A 21,816-nucleotide genomic window follows, 5' to 3' on the forward strand; every position below is an offset into this window, starting at 1 on the left:
TGCATCTGTAAAATAATTACGTTTTAAATTTCACTCTTTGGTAAAAAGGAGTGGCTAGTTGTTTAGACATGGTGCGGAAACGGGCCCTTCGCCCACCAAGTCTGTGCCGACCAGCAATCACCCCGTACACGAACATTATCCAACACACTAGGAACAATGTACAATTTTATCTGTGCCAAGTTAACATACAAACGTGCGTGACTTTGGAGTGTGGGAGGATACCGAAGCACCCCTACTTGATCACAGGGACAACTCCGTATAGACAGCTCGAGTCAAGATTGAACAGGGGTCTCTGGCACTGCAAGGTCTGCCGCTGTATAGCAACTCTACCACTGCGCCACTGTGCTGCCCCTTCATTGAAGTTAAAATTCACACAAACCCCCCTCGACATACCAATAGCACTATACAAACAGGCCTATGAACCTTGGCGTCTCCTGTGTCTCAATATTAGTTCTGTCGCACAATGTGACAGCAAAAGTAACAGATACCATCGTGACGTCTAAGAGGCTTTTAGATAGACTTGCATCTGCACGGAATGGAGGCCTATGGATCATGTGCAGGCAGGTGATTAGTTTATCTTGGCATCATATTCTTCACATTGTGGGCCAATGGGCCTGTTCCTGTGCTGTACTCTTCTATGTTCTATAACAAGACCTTGTCGTATCAAAAGCACAGCTAATAGCAGTGATGGAAACATTGGGGACACCTTTATATGTGTTAATGCAAAATGCTATTGGTGTTCTTATAAAACTACACAGCACATCAAATGGCAAAACCTCATATCCAACAAGTAGGTCATGAAATAAAATTAGAAATTAGGAAACAGCAGGTCAGGCAGCATGAGTGAAGGGATAGACAATGCAAACACTTCATGTCGAAGACTTATCAACAGAACCAGTAAAATTAGAAATCAAAGATGTTTTAAGTTGCAGAGAAGAGGGGCAGGGGAAGCAGAGGGAATATCCCTAAGAGGTTGGAGATGAAGGGAGAGTGAATGACAGACAGAATTTCCATGGTTCACATGCAGTTTAGATTTGTACGAACTGCTCTGTATCTCACTGTTCCAACAATGTTTTTGTTTCCCTTCCCCGCCCTCATTCATCTCCTTCCATTCACACTTTGATCGCTCAGTTGTGATTGACAATTTTCACTAACTCGGGCTGACACTGCCTGCTTAATAACAACCATCATCATTTATATAGCAACTTTAAAGTAGCAACAGGTCCCAAGGTGCTCCTCAAAAGCGAGTATCAATCAAAATTTGGCATCGAAGCCTCACTCAGAAATGTAGGTTGTCTTGCACAATAAAGTGGAAAGGTTTGTAAGGGAACAGCGGAGTTCAGTTCTTGACAGCTGAAGTCACATCCACCAACATTGAAATGATTGAAGTCTTGGAATAGGAAAAAGCATTAAGCTCCTGGTGGGTTAGAAGGGATTACAGAAGGCATTGAGGGACTCAAAATCACAGACGAGAATTTTAAAGGTTCAGATATATAAGAGTGAGTGGGTGTGAGGGGATAGAAATTAATGAATCCAAGATATTTACTGCACATTAAAATTTGGAGGCAATGAGATGTGGCAAAAGTGACCTCACTTGTGGCATCGCATTGACTGTTTGACACCAGTAGACATGCAGCTGAAATAAAAAGTATAAAAGGGAAAGGGAGAAATGGAGATAAAGAACAATAATATATTGAAGAAAAACTCTCACAAAAAGCAGGATAAATCCAATCTGGCTGATCATTGCCAAATAAATCCAATCTCAATTCGGCGTAAAGTATTTATTTATTTATTCATTCGTATGTCAACTACAACAATCAAAAGTGGCAATTGGTGAGGTAAGTCTCTAATTGGGGGTTATCAAGTTGGGATAGTGGGCAGGGAGGTCCTGTCACAGCACATTCCCTTAGGAGTAAAGTGATAACAGGTGTTCCCAGACTGTTCCGACTTATTTCACAAAATGCTGGAGTAACTCAGCAGGTCAGGCAGCATCTCAGGAGAGAAGGAATGGGTGACGTTTCCGGTCGAGACCCTTCTTCAGACTGAAGTCAGGGGGGCGGGACAAAGGAAGGATATAGGTGGAGACAGGAAGATAGAGGGAGAACTGGGAAGGGGGAGGGGAAGAGAGGGACAGAGGAACTATCTAAAGTTGGAGAAGTCCATGTTCATACCGCTGGGCTGCAAGCTGCCCAAGCGAAATATGAGGTGCTGTTCCTCCAATTTCCGGTGGGCCTCACTATGGCACTGGAGGAGGCCCTTGACAAAAAGGTCAGACTGGGAATGGGAGGGGGAGTTCAGACTGGGAGTGGGAGGGGGAGTTCAGACTGGGAATGGGAGGGGGAGTTCCCCTCTTCCTCTCTTCCCCTCCTCCTTCCCAGTTCTCCCTCTATCTTCCTGTCTCCACCTATATCCTTCCTTTGTCCCGCCCCCCTGACATCAGTCTGAAGAAGGGTCTCGACCCGAAACGTCACCCATTCCTTCTCTCCTGAGATGCTGCCTGACCTGCTGAGTTACTCCAGCATTTTGTGAAATAAATACCTTCGATTTGTACCAGCATCTGCAGTTATTTTCTTACACAGACTGTTCCTACTTATCAATAACTTGCTTGCTAATGCCCAGAGTGGACGAGGAGTTAATTTTTGAGGTGAGATGAGGTGATAATGACACCTCACGGCTGTCTTCCACCAAGTATGGAGCCCTGGTAAAACTGTCCTTCGGCATCAAGGGGGAAAGAACACTGATGCGTAGAATCATATAGCACAAAAACACGGCTATTCTAGACCTTGTCCCCCATGTCAATGGTTTGAATATCTAGTCTAATTCTATTTCATCATATTATGCTCTTAGCCTTCTAAGCCTTTTCTATCCAATTAATATAGGCAATGTACACAGGTTGAGATAATGGATAAGGTCAGATGGATCATAAATGTTGAAAATCGATGCCATTCATTTTGGTGGGAAAAGAATAGGAAGGCAAACTATTTTTTTAAATGGTTACGGATTGAAAGATTATAGAGCAGTAGAATGGTACAGCACAAATGAGGCCTTTCAGCCCAGCTCATCCATGCTGGCCAGATGCCCATCCATGCGAATGCCAATGGCCTGCAGTAGATCTGTATCTACATCTTTCATGTTTAAGTATTTGTCCAAATTATTTCTAAACAGCATAACTGTATCTGCCTCTAACACCTCCTCTGTCGGCTTATATCAGATAGCCACCACCCTGTGGGTGAAAAACGCTCCCCTCAGCTTTACTTTGACTTTTTCCTCTCTCACCGTAAACCTGTGCCCTCGAGTTTTAGACACCTCTGCCCTGGTAAAACGACTCTGACCATCTATCCAAGCTATATAGACACAAAATGCTGGAGTAACTCAGGGGGTCAGGAAAGCATCTCCGGAGTTAAGGAATGGGTGACGTTCCAGGTCAGAACATTTGTTCAAAGTCTGAAGTCATTTTGTGTCTATCTTCGATATAGTTCCTTCTTATACACTTTGTCCATGAAAACGCACATTTCCAGATTGAGGGACAGTTTCTTCCCAGCTGTTATCAGGCAACTGAACCATCCGATCAACCACTAGAGAAGAGTCCTGACCTCCACTGACCTCCACTCTACCTCGCTGGAGACGCTTGGACTGGATTGGACTGGATTGGACTTTATCTCGCACTTAAAGTTCTTCCCTTTATCATGTATCTGTACACTGTGGATGGCTCGATTGTAATGATATATAGTCTTTCCACTGACTGGTTAGCACGCAACAAATGCTTTTCACTGTACCTTGGTATACCAGACGATAAACCAAACTAAACTAGTTATTTCAGTCTACCCGAGACTAGATCCTGGAAGCTCGCCTTGTAGTACAGTGCGAGACTCTTCACCGGAAGACTGCATTGGGTCGCCACCACTTTTGCTGATGCATTTACAATTGGACAATGAACGCTGGCTTTGCCAACGATGCTCAAATATGGAAAAATTAATAAATAGGCAAGGCAGAATCATTTTGCATTAAGGTATCCTCCCACATCAAAAACATTGCCCGTCTCCGTCCATCCCTCTCCTCCACAGCTGCAGAAACCCTCATCCACGCCTTCATCACCTCCCGTCTGGACTACTGCAACAGCCTCCTCTATGGCGCACCCTCAAAAATCATCAATAAACTTCAATACATTCAAAACTCTGCTGCCCGTCTACTCACACACACCTCGATCCGTGACCATATCACCCCCGTCCTTTATAAACTCCACTGGCTCCCCATCCCCCAGAGAATCCAGTACAAAATCCTCCTCATAACATACAAAGCCCTCCATAACCTGGCCCCATCCTACCTGACCGACCTCCTCCACAGGCACACTCCCACCTGCACCCTCCGCTCTGCCGCTGCCAATCTCCTATCCCCCCACATCCGGACCAAACTCAGATCCTGGGGGGACAGGGCTTTCTCCATCGCTGCTCCCACCCTATGGAACTCACTACCCCAAACCGTTAGAGACTCCTCCACACTCACCACATTCAAAACATCACTGAAGTCTCACCTGTTCAGTACTGCCTTCAACCACTGAAGGTCACCTCACCTTCTGTCTCCTTTCTCTGTTCATTTATTTATTTACTTATTTATCTATTTATTAATTTCCCTATGTTCTCAAAATCTCTGTAAAGCGTCTTTGAGTATATGAAAAGCGCTATATAAATAAAATGCATTATTATTATTATTATTATCCCAAAAATATGTGGTTGGTAGGTTAATTGGTCAGTATAAATTTTTCCCTTATGGTTGGCAAGTGTTAGAGTCAGGGAGTAGTTGAGTAGGATTGTTGTGGGGGGTTTATTTGTGTAGGATTAACGTGGTGCAGAGGTATTGTTGCGTTACAGTGCCAGAGACCCAGGTTCGATCCTGAATACAGGTCTATGGAGTTTGTACGCTCTCCCTGTGACCACGTATATTTTCTCAGGATGCTCCAGTCTTCTTCCACACTCCAAAGATGAACAGGTTGTAGGTTATTTGGCTTTGGTAACATTGTAAATTGTCCTTAGTGTGTATGATAGTGCTAGTGTACGGGATAATCGCTGGTCGGCACGGACTCAGTGGGCCGAAGGGCCTGTTTCCGCGCTGTATCTTTAAAATCTAAAAGTCTAAGGTAACGTCAATGAAGGCTTGGTGGTCGCTGGTGATTAGGTGGGTCGAAAGGCCTGATATGTGACTCTGGCTCTTAGGGACCATATGATTCTAAGCAGCTACGACTATCCTCCATAGTTCTTCGAAAGCGCATTGATCTCAGGATAATTTTCAGAGATCTGTATAGTTTATTCTTCTAGCCAAGTTAACCATATCATCATTGCATCAGTTGTTTCAGTTCCTTGCTGTCAGCTGTTGATGAACGTTAAACTTGCACCCGGTAGCAATTACTGTGGTCTTGTTTTCTGTTTAGCAAACTGGGGAATGAATCCTCACCGAGGATAAATAGTTACTTCATCCAGAGGATCTGGGAGCTCAGCCAGGTCTGCACCAGATTGTAGGTTTCCAAGTTGAAGGCCACATTGCCTCACCCTAATCTGCTCACTAGACACAACTAAAATGAGTGCAATACCACTGGCTGATGTTGCAAACAGTGGGTGCTGGGATCAACACGTCTTCTGTTCAGAGTCACACACCAATAATACTGGTCCCAGTTCACATCAGCGGTAAGGCTGCAGATGAAAGAGGTTGCGATGAAGTGCTTTGTTATGGACGGGGGGGAAGGAAGTGCTCGTTCTCATTTTTAGTTTAGTTTAGAGATGCAGCGCGGGAACAGGCCCTTCGGCCCACCGGGTCTGCACCGACCAGCGATCCACGCACATTAACACTAGGGACAATTTACAGATACACCAAGCCGATTAACCAACGTACCTGTACGTCTTTGGAGTGTGGGAGGAAACCAAAGCTCTCAGTGAAAACCCACGCGGTCACGGGGAGAATGTACAAAATCCGTGCAGACAGCACCCGTAGTCGGGATTGAACCTGGGTCTCTGGTGCTGCAAGCGCTGCAAGGCAGCAACTCTACCGCGGCGCCACCGTGCCACCATCTTCTCATATCACGTACTGTAATAGTCCAATTGTGCTCAATCTGTTTCTAAACATCCATATGCCAAATACATTACCTCCCAGCGTGCATCCTCATCATTACGTAAGCAAAATTGACCACACCATCTCCTTCTCCACCTCATTCCTACTGGCCTCAAAACTCCCCCTTCTACAAGTTCCTTCCTTGGACAATCTTCATGGTCGTAACATTTTATTATTCAGTTTATTACTTTCTATCTTGACGTTCTTGCCTTTGCTTTTTCTCCATTCTAACGCTGTCCTACAGGCGGCACAAGGAACTGCAGATGCTGGCTTGCAAAAAAGTCAAAGTGCTGGGGTAACTCAGCAGGTCAAGCAGCCTTTCTTTTTGAGAACATGGATAGGTGACGTTTCGGGCCAGGACTCTTCTTCGGCACTTTATCAAATCAAAAATAGACTTTCAAAATTATTTTGTTACTTGCAACTGGGATGATTTGCAAGGGAAAAAAAATGGTTCTATTAGCTTTTCACTGTGGCTCAGCTACTGGAGCCTCTGTCTCATATCACCAGGATCCCAAGTTCAATTCTAACCTCAGATGCTGCCCATGTGGAGTTTGCATGTTCTTCCAGAGACAGCCTGGGTTTCCCCTGGGGAGTTCCAGTTTCCTCGCACATCCCCAAAACATGTGGGTTGATAAGTTAATCGACAACTAAATTGCCCCAAATATGTCACAGAATCAGAGGGAGAGAAGTACCAAGAATATGGAGAGAATAAAACATGGGATCAATTAGGATTTGTGTAAAATCTAATTAACACGATTAGTTAGATTTAATGGTCAGCATGGACTCAGTGGGCCGAAAGGCCTGTTTCCGTGCTGTGACTGACTGTGAAGAAGCTTGGTTTACACTCTCGTTAATGTGCGGGGATCGCTGGGCGGCGTGGACCCAGTGGGCCGAAGGGCCTGTTTCCGCGCTGTATCTCTAAATCTAAAAAAAATGTAAATCTCTTGGTGAATTAAAATGTCACAGGTGACAGGTAGCCACTAACAGCTCACTAAAGTCATAATTTTTGATGTGTGACCTATTCATAGACAATAACATGAAGAAATACGAGGGAGAAGGACGAGACTTGAAAAAGAGCAACCATGGCCTCACTTGTCGTTAGGTCATGCATACTTCCAAGAGGAGACGTCAGACAGACAGCGAGCAAGAGCAGGAACCTTGGCTCAATCCTCAGCCAAGATTCATTCTCAAACCAATCCACTTTCTTAAAACAAAATCTGGTGATTTGATTCAAACGGAGTCACAATCGAAGAAAAAATGAAAAAGGATGGGAAAGTTTGGGGCAGAGTTAAAATGGTCATGAATGGAGCAATGGTGTCCATTAGGAATAGAGACCAGTACGCAAATCAAGCCCTTAACTGTGCAAGAGCAATCTCCCAAGGGTGTGTAGAACGGAACTGCAGATGCTGGTTTGTACCGAAGATAGACACAAAGTGCTGGTGTGAATCAGCGGGTCAGGCCGAAGAAGGAGAACAAGGATGTGTGGTATTTCCTGTCGAGACCTTTCCTCACAATCCCAAAGGTGTTCAGCCAATATAACATTACGCGTAAACTACAATGCACTATGTTGGATTCCACTAAACACAAGGTGGTGCATTCTGTTTTCAGCAGTTTAGTAAGGATCATAACGTGAATGTTGCTCATGAAGTTCCTGCAGTGCTCCAGATACATTTCAACAGGATCCATGCTCCCGAGAACAAAACCCACGCATGGATTTACTGTTCCATGATCCCCCAATGAAACTCGATAAACCTCAGTAACGGATGAATTTTAAATAATTCCTTTAAAAAAAATTGCGCATTTATGTTATCTATGTACTGCAAAGAGATTTATAAGAAACGTTTATCTTAGCTTTATTTCATGTAATTCTGTTAAAAAAATACAAAATATAGCGCCCTGCCTAAGGTTAACTACGTGTGCACTTGGTGGCACACACCCAATTGACCCTCGTCAGGCTAATACTAGAGGTGTGCTTGTGAGTGTGCGTGAGAGTGTGTGAGAGAGCGTGTGTGAGAGAGTATGTTAGATTGCGTGAGAATGTGTGTGTGTCTGAGAATGTGTAAGAGTGTATGAGAGTGTGTGTGTGTATGCGAGTGTGTGTGAGTGTGAGAGAGTATGTGAGAGTGTGTGAGAGTGTGGGTAAGAGTGTGTGTGAGTGTGTGTGAGTGTGTGTGTGAGAGTGTGAGAGTATGTGAGAGTATGTGAGAGTGTGTAAGAGTGTTTGAGAGTGTGTGTGTGTGTGAGAGTGTGTGTGTGAGTGTGTAAGAGTGTGAGAGTATGTGAGAGAGTGTGTAAGAGTGTTTGAGAGTGTGTGAGTGTGAGAGAGTGCATGTGTGAGAGTGTGAGGGTGTAAGGGTGTGAGTGTGTGTGTGTGAGAGCGAGTGAGGTGTCAGTGAGAGAGAGGGTGAGTGAGTGAGTGAGTGAGTGAGTGAGTGAGTGAGTGAGTGAGTGAGTGAGTGAGTGAGTGAGTGAGTGAGTGAGTGAGTGAGTGAGTGAGTGAGTGAGTGAGTGAGTGAGTGAGTGAGTGAGTGAGTATAAAAATGTTGTGTCCATTGAGCTATGCTGGGATTTACAATCTCCCTATGGTTGTAGCAGAGCTGTAATTGAACCTGTCGTGCCTGCAATTTTATGTTCCTTCCCACTGAGGAGCAGACTGGCAAGAACTTGCCAGATCTTCAGCAAAGCAGAATTGAAGATCAGATCACTGCCATGTAAATGACTGCTCGGGGAACGGGGGGATGACTTGAGGAATGGGCAGATTAGAAAAGATGCAACTGCTGGGGAAGAAGGGTTGGCCAGAGCTGAGAACGTTAGATGAGGAGCGAGGAGCGCAGAGGACGGTAAAATGAGTATTGGAATTAACGGACTGGCAAAGTTCTGTACTTCAGGAATATTTATTCTGATTCATTTTCTTTAAGGAACTAATTGAGAAAACCAAGCGGCACGGTGGCGCAGCTGTAGAGTTGCTGCCTTACAGTGAATGCAGCGCCGGAGACCCGGGTTCGATCCTGACTATGGGTACTGTCTGTACGAAGTTTGTACGTTCTCCCCGTGACATGCGTGGGTTTTCTCCGAGATCTTCGGTTTCTTCCCACACTCCAAAGACGTACAGGTATGTAAGTTGATTGGCTTGGCAAATGTAAAAATTGTCCCTAGTGTGTGTAGGATAGTGTTAATATGCGGGGATCGCTGGTCGCGCGGACCCGGTGGGCCACAGGGCCTGTTTCCGCACTGTATCTCTAAACTAAACTACCGGATCCAACTGGCTAAACCAACTTTGCACTCTGGGCTACATTGTCAATGGTCTCTTTATTTGGATTTGTAAGAAGTTTAATACCCGAAGTAGCTGAAACACATCATGTTGATTACCTTGGCCTTTACCAACCTGGTGAAAGATACAGTCTACTAGTAACAAGCATGCCGCCATACTGGAGCCTCAGAAGACAGCGTTGTACCCAAAACAGAAGGCATTATGTGACTTAATGTCTAGGCTATTATACTTGATAATTGTACAGTTTAATTATATAAAGCACCATTGCTCGTTTGCTAGATTGTGGTTGCAATGCAGAAATAGAAAAACTGTATTGTACTGTTACCAAACGTGTGTATTAATGATTCAATGGTTTTTTGTTGTCACATGTAGAGGTACAGTGAAGTTATTTTCTTTTGCATACAGATCAGCAAAGTATTACTATATATTAGCACAAGTCCAGGTTAAGTACAAAGTGTATAGAAATAGTGCACTGAGGCAATATACAGGAGTCGCCAGGTTTTGCCGCTATTTTCAAAGTCTAAGTTGGTATCATTAAAGTGAAATTAAAATGGCACCTTACTGCATCTCTTTAAAATCTTGGAAAGCATATTATGTACAATGAGTGAAGGCTAGTGGGCAGCATCATGATGAGACACCTCAGTCTGAAGAAGGGTCTCGACCCGAAACGTCGCCCATTCCTTCTCTCCTGAGATGCTGCCTGACCTGCTGAGTTACTCCAGCATTTTGTGAATAAATACCTTCGATTTGTACCAGCATCTGCAGTTATTTTCTTATACTTATATGATGAGACACCTTTGTAGACAACTATATCAGAGCCCTATTCATTGTCAACAGCTCTGCCTTAAACACCACAATCCCTTCTAAACTCATCTCCAAACTCCTGAACCTGGGAGTCAGAATCCCCTTCTGAAGGAAGGCTTAGAAAAAAAGGAGCAGTTCTGATAAAGACAAAGAAAGTTAGCTGTAGTTGGAGAATCTGATGTTGAACCCGGAAGATGACAACAGGCCCAGAAAGATCAACATGAGCTGTTCCTCAAGCCTTTGTTGAACCTCGTTATAATAGCACAAGAGGTCACAAACAGATAGGTGAGAGTAGGAATGGAATGGGTAAGTTAAAGTGGGAGGCAAGAGGGAGCCCCTACAGACCTATAAAATCAGATATATAATATCATGAGGGGAATAGAAAGAGTGAATGCACAAAGTTACTTACTAAGTAAATAAGATAGGGTAAGGGAATCAAAATGAGAGGACGTATGCTTAAGGTGAGAGGGGCAAGATTTAATACAAACCTGAGGGAAAGCATTCTCACACAGTGTAGTGTATATAATAAGCTGCCTTAGGAGGTAGTTAAGGAAGTTACCATAACGGCATTTAACATCAGCATCCAGGAGCATGGATAGGAAAGGTTTAGAGGGATATAGCCCAAACACGGCTAAATGGGACTAGCTTCGATGGGGCACTTTGGTCATCATGGGCACGTTGGGCCAAATGGTCTGTTTCAGTGCAGTATGACTCTATGTCAATGAATACGCTCTTCAACTTCTGCAGGTGTACATCAGCGAGCAGTTTGACTGGTTTGGCTACTCGAATGACAAGGAAGGTAGGAGAGTACAAACAGTAATGGACACTGCCCAGACCATCGTGGGTACCGACCTCCCCACCATGTGATCCACAGGAAGAGCTGCCTCAAAAAGGCAAACAGCATCATCGAGGAACCACACCACCCTGGCCACGTTCTCATTTCACTCCTGCCATCGGGAAAACGGTACAGGAGTCTAAAAACCATGACCTCCAGGTTCACGAAAAACTTCTTCCCAACAACCATCATGGTCTTGAACACCACAGACGCCAACTAAACTACAAAGGGTCTTGGTTGTACGAGGGACTTTGGGCTTTTGTTTTGCTCTAATATTGGTTTTTTTCAAATTTATTGCACTTTCTTTTGTTAATTATATTATCTATGAGTACTGTGTTTACAGACCTGTTATGCTGCTGCTGTAAGTTAGAATCCCATTGTTCTCTTTTCGATACACAGGACAATTAAACACTCTTGACATGACTCTTGTTCTCAGTCTACACCACCTACCAAGTGCAACAGAGAGGTCCATGCAAGCAGTCTGCACTACCCCATACCTCCTTCACCATAAATGTTGGTCAAACACCAATCTTCCCTCAACCCTACCCAACATGTTTAAAGCTTCAAATCTCCCCTTGGCCCTTCATTTATCGCTGTTATTAAACTTGGAAATTCTCAGCACTGTTGCTAGGGAAGGTAAGATGCAGAGAGGGGAAAGGGAAGGTGGGTAGAGTGACCACATACCGAAGGTTGGCAGCCCGGTATCTGCAGCTCGCTTTGAAGTTCCAGACTGGTGACCGAGATGCAGTTCACAGCTTGACACAGCGGCAGTCCCTGTAAAACATAAGTTAGGTGACGTTCAAATTCAGTGCTCAGTCTTTCCTTCACAAACTATTATTAGAGTTTGGGCTGTACAGTGGCACAAGGTCGCGATGCTGCCTTACAGCTCCAGAGACCCGGCTTCAAACCTGACTGGATTTTAGATTTTAGATTTTAGAGATACAGCGCGGAAACAGGCCCTTCGGCCCACCGGGTCCGCGCCGCCCAGCGATCCCCGCACATTAACACTATCCTACACACACTAGGGACAATTTTTTAAAAACATTTGCCCAGCTAATAAACCTACATAACTGTACGTCTTTGGAGGGTGAAACCGAAGATCTCGGAGAAAACCCACACAGGTCACGGGGAAAACGTACAAACTCCGTACAGACGGTGAATAGGTTAAAACTAGTCTACGGGTGATCGCTGGTCAGTGGGCTGAAGGGCCCATTTCCACATTGTGTCTCAAAAACTCTAGTCACATATTTCCAGGCCCGAACATCTCCTCATGTGGCTCAGTGTCAACAGCTAGATGTCTGACATCATTCCTGGGAAGTGTCGCTTGGAATGTTTAACAAATTTAAAGAAGTTGTTTGACTACAAATTAATAAAGCCTGAAATCGGTTCAACAACAGCTTCTTCCCAGCAACCATTAGGCTCGCGAACACTGCACAACACTAACTACAACCCTACCTCAGTAACTACTATCACCTACAATGGACGTTGTTTTGGTTGCTTTACACACTTTGGTTATGCACTATTATGGTCTGGTTACCTAGTATTACTGACTATTAATTCACTGTATTACTGATTGTTGTATATTTATTTGTGTTTTATTATATTAAGCTGCAGCAAGTACAAATATCATTGTTCTTTTGCCGGTACATATACCAATTAAGCACCCCTGACACTCAGAGAACCATGTAGTCTTTGGCCTATCTTGCCCACGCCAACCAAGAGGCCCATCTTCACTCGTCCCGACGGCCCGCATTTGGTGCATATATCCCTCTAAACCTTTCCTATCCACGTACCTTTCCAAATGTTTTTTAATGTTGAACATATATATGCCTCAACTACTCATTCTGTCATTCCATATACCCATAGGTAAAAACGTTGCCCCTCAGGCTCCTATTAAATCTTTCCTCTTGTCCTCTGATTCTTGGTGACCATACTTATCAAGTCAAAGACTGCACTCACCTTATCCTTTGTTTAGTTTAGTTTAGTTTAGAGATTCAGCGTATAAACAGGCCCTCCGGCCCACCGAGTCCGCGCCTGTACACACGTTCACCTGTACACACCTGCACACACGTTCACCTGTACACACCTGTACACACCTGTACACACCTGTACACACATTCACCTGTACACACCTGTACACACGTTCTACGCTACACACTAGGGACAATTTACAGAAACCAAGTAACCTACAAACTGGCAAGTCTTTGGAATGTGGAGAAAACCAGAGCCCAGGAGGAAACCCACATGGTCACAGGCAGAACAAACTCCCTACAGACAGTACCCATGGTCAGGATCGAACCCGGGTTTCCGGTGCTGTAAGGCAGCAACTCTAACGCTGTGCCACTGTGCTGCCCCTATCTTATCTCCTCATGATTTATGCACCTCATCCTCCAACTCTTTCTGGAGTACAAACTATCCACGTCACATTGTTAGTCCACATATGCTGCATATTGCCGAAGCAATGATTTAACATCACGGTAATTCAAGAGTGTTTTATTGTCATCGGCCCTGAAATGCAACAATGAAATGCTTACTTGCAACAGCAAAAGCACAACAGCTTTGTAAACACAGTACTCAATAAATAATGAAACAAACAAAGAAAAAGTTTGAGATGTAAAAAAACCAATTTAGGGCAAAAACAAAACAAAGCCCAAAGTCCCCTGGTTTCAATGACACACTGGAAAATAACTGTCGGGGAGCCCTTTACCATAGATATGAGAGCACAACAGCATGAAAACGCGATGAAAAATGAGATTCCATCAGTCTGGGGATGGGAAAAAAGGGTAATTTTTTTCTGGTAGGAAAAAGGACAAAAGACCACAGGTTAAAAGCCCCTCAGTTGATAGTTGCCGATTTCATTCTGGGGCTGTACAATGTGGGGCTGTACAATGGGAGCTGTTGAATACAGGGCATTGCACCTGTATTGCCTGAAAAAGCTATTTGCACAGGCCCATTTTCCATATAACCTTTTAACTATTGCCAATTCTTTCAGCCACATTTCTGATTTGGCAAAGTTCCATTTTTTTCTTTCAACCACTTCCCCAAACCCTGGCTCCTTCCTCTCCCAGCTTTTTTTGCTCCAGTGCAGTCTGCAAATACAACCAAGAAAAGAACTGTTAGGTCGTAGTCATGGAGACTAACCTTGCAACTAAGCTTGCAAAGGTTTGTTTAAAGAAAAAGATTTGTTGACATTTGATGGAATGAAATAGCAAAAAAAACTGTCCTTCGACATGTTGATACTTCAAGCAGAAGTCTTGAAAAAAAAATAAAGGAAGAGCCAGATGCAGATTGTAGATGTAAGAAAATAACTGCAGATGCTGGTACAAATCGAGGGTATTTATTTCACAAAATGCTGGAGTAACTCAGCAGGTCAGGCAGCATCTCAGGAGAGAAAGAAAGTCTGAAGAAGGGTCTCGACCCGAAACCCGAAAAAACCCAACCCTAACAGTTATTTTCTTGGGTTTTTTACTTCTTTCTCTCCTGAGATGCTGCCTGACCTGCTGAGTTACTTCAGCATTTTGTGAAATAAATATCTGCAGATTATAGATGGTAATTTTGCTGAATAGAATTAATAAAAGTTTAAAGGACGACTTTTTGTCTATCTGAGTACACTCCTCAGACACGCTAATTGTCTCAGTTCAAAGCAGCTGCATTTTTAATTGTGAATTCTGCTTTTGTAACTCTATTTGGCACATTATTTCACTGCACATTTATGTGTATGTGACAAATAAATTGACTATCGACTATTATAAATATTACATAATTTGATGAAGGCATTCATCAGGATATCTATTATAATTACCATGTACCAGAGGAGCCAAGATTTGGGTGAAATCATGCTTTGTCATAGCACAAGGACCCACCAGTGGGCATCAGTCCCAACCCTTCCACCTTTCACCTGACCTGCATGCTATTTTCCCCTCAGACTCTCCAATTTCCTTTTGAAAGATAGACATTAAGTGTTGGAGTAACTCAGCATGTCAGGCAGTATCTCTGGAGAAAAAGGATGGGTAACATTTTGGGTCGGGACTGGGGAAGAGGTGATAATGAAGGGGTAGAGGAGGTGGCCAGTGGGTCTGGTTGGATGACGAGGGTAGAAGGAGGGGAGGGTGGGGGAATGCAAGGGAAATTGTAGAAATCAACGCTCACACCGTTGGATCATAAGTGGTCCAAGCAAACTATTGCTCCTTTTGGAAGAGCAGATATGAATCCGTCTTTACCATCTTTGGGAGACGTTATTCTCAACCAAAACCCTTAGATGGTATTAACAAATTTAAATGTATAATATATATAACATATATATTAAACATATATATGTGTTTAATATATATTATATAAACATATATATATATCTGTTTTTTATGTGTATATATATATATATATGTTTAATATATATATATTATATAAACATGTATATATGTGTGTTTAATATATATATATATTATATAAACATATATATGTGTTTAATGGTTGGGTTAAGTTAGGATACCATTTGTTACAAGATTATTAAGTTAAGGTTGGATTTAGCATTGAACCAGTCTATAATGGAATGAGTATTAGACACCAGAAAACCAAACTGACTTTTGCAAACTCCAGATAGACACAAAGGGCTGGAGTTTATCTGCGGGTCAGACAGTATCTCCGGAGGAATAAAATAGGTGACGTTTCTGATCGGGACATTTCTTCAGAATGAAAGTAGGAGGTGGGGGGGGGGGTTGAAGAGCTGGAGGGGAGAAAAGAACAGTTCCAATCAGTGCGGAAAACAACTGTCTGAAGAAGGGTTTGAGGGCGTGCAGCGTAGGTTCACTAGGTTAATTCCCGGAATGGCGGGACTGTCGTATGTTGAAAGGCTGGAGCAATTAGGCTTGTATACACTGGAATTTAGGGGATAAGGGGGGATCTTATTGAAACATATAAGATAATTAGGGGATTGGACACATTAGAGGCAGGAAACATGTTCCCAATGTTGGGGGAGTCCAGAACAAGGGGCCACAGTTTAAGAATAAGGGGTAGGCCATTTAGAACGGAGATGAAGAAGAACTTTTTCAGTCAGAGAGTTGTGAAGGTGTGGAATTCTCTGCCTCAGAAGGCAGTGGAGGCCAGTTCGTTGGATGCTTTCAAGAGAGAGCTGGATAGAGCTCTTAAGGATAGCGGAGTGAGGGGGTATGGGGAGAAGGCAGGAACGGGGTACTGATTGAGAATGATCAGCCATGATCGCATTGAATGGCGGTGCTGGCTCGAAGGGCTGAATGGCCTACTCCTGCACCTATTGTCTATTGTCTATTGTCTATTGACCCAAAACATTACCCATTCTCATCCCAGAGATGCTGCCTGTCCCGCTGAGTTACTCCAGCTTTTTGTGTCTGACTTACTGTTCTGACTGTACATCCACTTTTGACATACACCGATTAGCCAAAACATTATGACCTGATGAGTCAAAACATTATGACCACCTGCCTAATATGCTGTTGGTCCTCCATGTGCAGCCCCATACGCAGCAGGGTGCGATGCACTGTGTATTGTGACACATTCCTCCCATGACCACCATTAAAATCTTTTGTGACTTGTGCCACAGTAGACCTTCTGTCAGTTCAGACCAGAGGGGATAGCCCTTCGTTGCCCTCGCACATCGATGAGCCTTGGGCGCCCAACACCATGTCGCCGGTTTGTGGTTTGTCCCTCCTCGGACCACTGTCGGTAGGTACTCACCACTGCTGACCGGGAGCACCCCACAAGCCTTGCCATTTCAGAGATGCTCTGACCCAGTCGTTTAGCCAGAACAATTTGGCCCTTATCAAAGTCGCTCAGGTCTTTACTCCTGACCATTTCTCCTGCATCCAACACATCAACTTCAAGAACTGACTGTTGACTCGCTGCCTAATATATCCCACCCCTTGACAGGTGCCATTGTAACAAGATAATCAATGTTATTCACTTCGCCTGTCAGTAGTCATAATGTTTTGGCTGATCGGTGTATAATCCAGGATGTGAAGGTTGCCCCCCAATGTTTTTGCATTTCTGGCCCTTCTCCAATTGCCCTCAAGAACGTGGTGGTAATCTGCCTGTCTGAACTGTTGCAGTGCTTGTGGTGTAGGGTGAATCAACGGTTCGATTCCAGGGTGTCGACTCAGTAATGGCAAAGGACAGTACATTTCTAAATCAGGATGAGTATGTCACTTGGAGGAAGGTGTGTGGATGATGGAGTTTCCCAGTCTCCTTTGGACCAGGCTAAGGCAAGGATTAAGGTCAGAGATTTAACAAATAAACCTTGGTACGGTTCATCTCTTAGATAGGCTGCGAGTGTTGGGTTAAGGTGCTTCGGGTGGAGTTTGGAGAGCCAATTAAGTAGCCTTTTTGTCTTGGGAGGTGAATAGTTTATACATCTCCAGCCAGGGTAGCAATTAAGCATTACAACCACTAACATGCTAACCCTTCTGTTATTCTAAATATAATGAAATTATGGTTGCCATGACAAAAATGCATTACATTTTGACGCAAATTAACTAATGTGATTCACAAACAGTGCATTCCTCCGCAGTTACAGTCAATTATCTGCACAATTTGAATCTAGCCACAACCTTCAGCAAAAAATGCCATGTGACAAGACCGATTGCTTTCTATACATGAACTGGAATGGATGATATTTACACTTTGCCTAATTAAATAAAGCACATGGGCATTCTTTTCAGGCAAACAACTCTGCATCTTGTCACCCTGACAATAATGGCATTCAGTCATGCCTCGCCCCCAAACTCTCAGCAATTATGTTTAATACATCAGATTACGTAACAAAAGAGATTAACTGTGGTCCTCACAATAATCACTGTGTAGTTAAGAACATGGTGAGCATTCACACTGTGAAAACCTCTTCACATAGTAAAAAGACCACCAAATGTTCATGTGAAAAGATAGACATAAAATGCTGGAGTAACTCAGTGGGACAGGCAGCCATTCCTTCTCACCAGAGATGCTGCCTGTCCTGGTGAGTTACTCCAGCATTTTGTGTCTATCTTCGGTGTAAACCAGCATCTGCAGTTCCTTCCTACCCAAACGTTAATATGAGTCCCTTTCTGCTAAGACACGAGACATTATGAAGAAATAAGGAAAGGGCAGAGGTCAAAAAACCAAACTCTTCACCGAAGGAAATGCAGAATACTTCCAGAAACCATAGGCAAGTTCTTGTTTAGAATGGAAAAGGAACGTAAAGAAATCAGCTTTAGTACAGGCAGGAAGATGAAAAACAGCCAGGCATTGGTAACCTGCATCGCAAGATTGTGCAGGGAAAAGTGAATACACTGGTTGTCATTTTCAAATTTGCAAAGGTTCGAGAATGGAGGCGCATTGGTAACGTTGCTGCCTTACAGTGCCAGAGACCCAGGTTCAATCCTGACCTCAGGTGCTGTCTGTACAGAGTTTGTACATTCTCTGGGTACAAGTTTTCTCCGGTTTCCTCCCACATCCCATGAACAAGCAGATTTGTAGGAACTACACCTGCAGATGCTGGTTTAAACCGAAGATAGACCCAAAAAGCTGGAGTAACTCAGCCGGTCAGACACCCTCTCTGGAGATGAATTGATTAATAGGTTAATTGGCTTCTGTAAATTGTTCGCTATGTGAAGGATAGAACTAGTGTACAGGGTGATCGTTGGTCAGTGCAGACTGGGTGGGCCGAAGAGCCTGTTTCCACACTGTATCGCTAAACTAAACGCGTTGAAGTTAGGAAACGTAATGCAACTAGTTGAGGAAGGAGAAAATGTGGCAACAGAGATTTAAAGACCTAAAACAAATTGCTGGAGAAAGTCAGAGCTTCAGGCTGTACTTGTGGAGGGAAATGATCAGACATTTCAGTGTAAAATAAAGGATCTCAACCCGAAATGTCATCTGTCCACTTCCCTCCACAGATGCTGCTCGACCCGCTGAGTTCCTCCAGCAATTTGTTTTTTGCTCAAGATTCCAGCATCTGCAGTCCCTTATGTCTCCGATCTTTAGATTTAGCTTGACGTTAATATAGGGGGAGACGCAAGAGATAGCAGATGCTGAAATCTTAAGCAAAAGAAAGACTGCTGGAAGAATTCAGCAAGTCAGGCAGCATAAATCACCACCACAGTTGTTGCCCATATCCTTCCCTTCAACTTTTCACTCCTATTCGTCTCTCCTTCTCTGACTCTTTCTCACCCCAAGCCATTGCCACTTATTCCATCCATCTTCCAATCACCCCTCACCTCTACCCACCTATCACTTGCCAAACTTTGTCCCACCTCCACCTCTCCTTTCCAGCTTTCTCCCCCCCCCCCCACTCTACTCAGTCTGAAGAAGGGTCCTGACCTGAAATGTTGTCCCTCCATTCCCCTCCACAGATGTTGCCTGACCTGCTGAGTTGCTCCAACACATTTTTCTTTGCTCAAGGTTTTAGCATGAGCAGTTTCTCGTGTTGCCATGTGGTCTAATCCGACTTCTCATTCTTACATTCTTCTATCCCTGCGGCTGGCCATAATTAAACACATTCCAAATTACATCTGGAGAGCAACCTGCTGCAGCTGTAAAATGAGCGGAAAATGTCAATGATTCAACGCAAATGTTAAGAATTAGACATGTGTAATAATTGGAGCCTGCCCAAATGGACCAGATGTGGAACAAACAATTTGCACACACAAAAATACAAATCTGAATAAATTTTCTAAAACCTTTCTTGTTTCAAGTTATTTTGAGATATCGTAAACATGCATTTGACTGATGTTTGTGGGAGGTTTGGGCGTGTTAGAATGACTTCACTAACTAAGAACATAAGAAATAACAGGACAAGTCTCTCATTCCTCGTCCATGTTCAATTAAGATCTTCTACCTCACCAATGCTTTCTCGCACTACCTTCATGTCCCTTGATCCTCTCACTGTCCAAATGTCTTTCAATCTCTACCTTGATCTACTCTCCTCTCAGGTAGTAAATGCCAAGATCCACTTCTCTCTAAGTGAAGAAATATTTCAGAGTCACAAGAGACAGCAAAGAAACAAACTGCTGGATGAAAGGACAAAAAGTGCTGGAGTAATTCAGCGGGTCAGGCAGCATCTCTGGAGATGCCGGAATGTGTCGGTAGGAACAGCAGATGCTGGTTGTACCGAAGATAGGCACAAAATGCTGGAGTATCTCAGCGGACTTGGCAGCATCTCTGGAGAAAAGGAATAGGCTACATTTTGGGTTGGAGCAGAAGAGGGGTTCTGAGCTGAAACGTCACCCATTCTTTATCTACAGAGACGATGCCCGATGCTGAATTATCCCAGCATTTTGAGTCTATCTCTGGAGATGCTGCCTGACCCACTGAGTTACTTCAGCGCTTTGTAGCCTTTTTTTGTAAACCAACATCTGCAGTTCCTTGTTTCTACAAACTGCTGGAGGAACTCTGCGGGTCAGGCAGCATTTAGTGAAAGGGAATGGACGGGCGACGTTTAGGGTCGGGACCCTTTTGGGTTTTTTCTTGTTCGCTAGGGCCCTGTAACAATACATATTTACTCTTGTAGTAAAATTGTCTTGCAATAAGGATCAACATGTTGGCTGCCACCTTAATTGCTTGCTGAACCTGTAAGTTAACTTTTAGTGATTTGTATACAAAGTCCTCTGACACCCACATTTCTCATCATTTAAAAAATATATTTTTTTCTCCTTTCTAAGTGAACAAACCCATATTTCACCTGAAGCATAAACCCCAACAACCAAAATGATCCCCAGTTTTTGAATCTGGGACATATTATGTGTAAGATGGAACTGCAGATGCTAGTTTACACCGAAGATAGACACAAAATGTTGGAGTAACTCAGCGGGTCAGACAGCATCTCTGGAGAAAAGGAATAGGTGATGTTTCAGGTCGAGAGCCTTCTTCAGACTGAGAGTCAGGGGAAAGGGAACGGAGAGATCGACCCGAAACGTCACCCATTCCTTCTCTCCTGAGATGCTGCCTGACCTGCTGAGTTACTCCAGCATTTTGTGAACAAATACATTCGATTTGTACCAGCATCTGCAGTTATTTTCTTACATGACAATGATATAGAGAGAGATATAGAACAAATGAATGAAAGATATGTAAAAAAAGTAACAATGATAAAGGAAACAGGCCATCGTTAGCTGTAGGCTAGGTGAAAACGAGATATTATGTTTGGTGCTCTGATCCAAATCATAAAGCTAGACAATGGGATAGAGAGCTAACTCAATTGGCATCTCATTAGGCTTCATCTCCCAACTTGTTCTCTGCCCATGAATCAATTCTCAATCCAGGTCAGTATATTACCAATACACATGCACTTGAATGTGGACCATTAGCAATGGCATTTTGAAAATCCAAATACACCACATGCACTGATATCCACCTTATTTATTCAGGATTTCCACATTTCGGTGGACCATTGCGATCAACCCTTTAAATCAAATCAGAAAGTTTTATACGTTTTAATCTTTCTCTGCAATGTCTTTATGACTATTATCTCAAAATTCAATTACATTTTATATAAATACATCAAAAAATCATTGTATTGCTCAATTAATAATTTAAATGACAGTAGAGAAAATTGTGAAATAAAGCAAGAAGTAAATTATAATATGAACATACTGAACTTTTAATAAATGTGCATTTATATGCCATTTATTGGCATGGAACTGTATTTTGCAAATGGAACAGCGAAGTGCTGGTTAATTTTAATTTGCTGATCACTGAGTAGTTTAATCGGTTTAGATTCACTTGAACAGACATTTTCCCAGCCATTGCCATTCCTCCCCATTCTCCGTCCCAGACTGCTGCTGAACCCGACTTCAGAAACTGT

At 43.4% G+C, this 21,816-nt stretch overlaps 1 protein-coding gene across 5 annotated transcripts in view; it reads right to left on the bottom strand.

Annotated features, from left to right (window-relative positions):
• pknox2 (pbx/knotted 1 homeobox 2) overlaps positions 1-21,816 on the bottom strand; it is a 411,407-nt gene that overhangs the window by 173,399 nt on the left and 216,192 nt on the right. For all 5 annotated transcript variants that reach the window (XM_078427015.1, XM_078427017.1, XM_078427016.1 and 2 more), the window contains exon 3: positions 11,694-11,783. The gene's annotated coding sequence lies outside the window, so the exon portion shown is untranslated. The remainder of the gene's footprint in view (positions 1-11,693; positions 11,784-21,816) is intronic.

This window comes from Rhinoraja longicauda, chromosome 32 (genome assembly GCF_053455715.1).
Source record: "Rhinoraja longicauda isolate Sanriku21f chromosome 32, sRhiLon1.1, whole genome shotgun sequence".
Classification (NCBI taxonomy): Eukaryota; Metazoa; Chordata; class Chondrichthyes; order Rajiformes; family Arhynchobatidae; genus Rhinoraja; species Rhinoraja longicauda.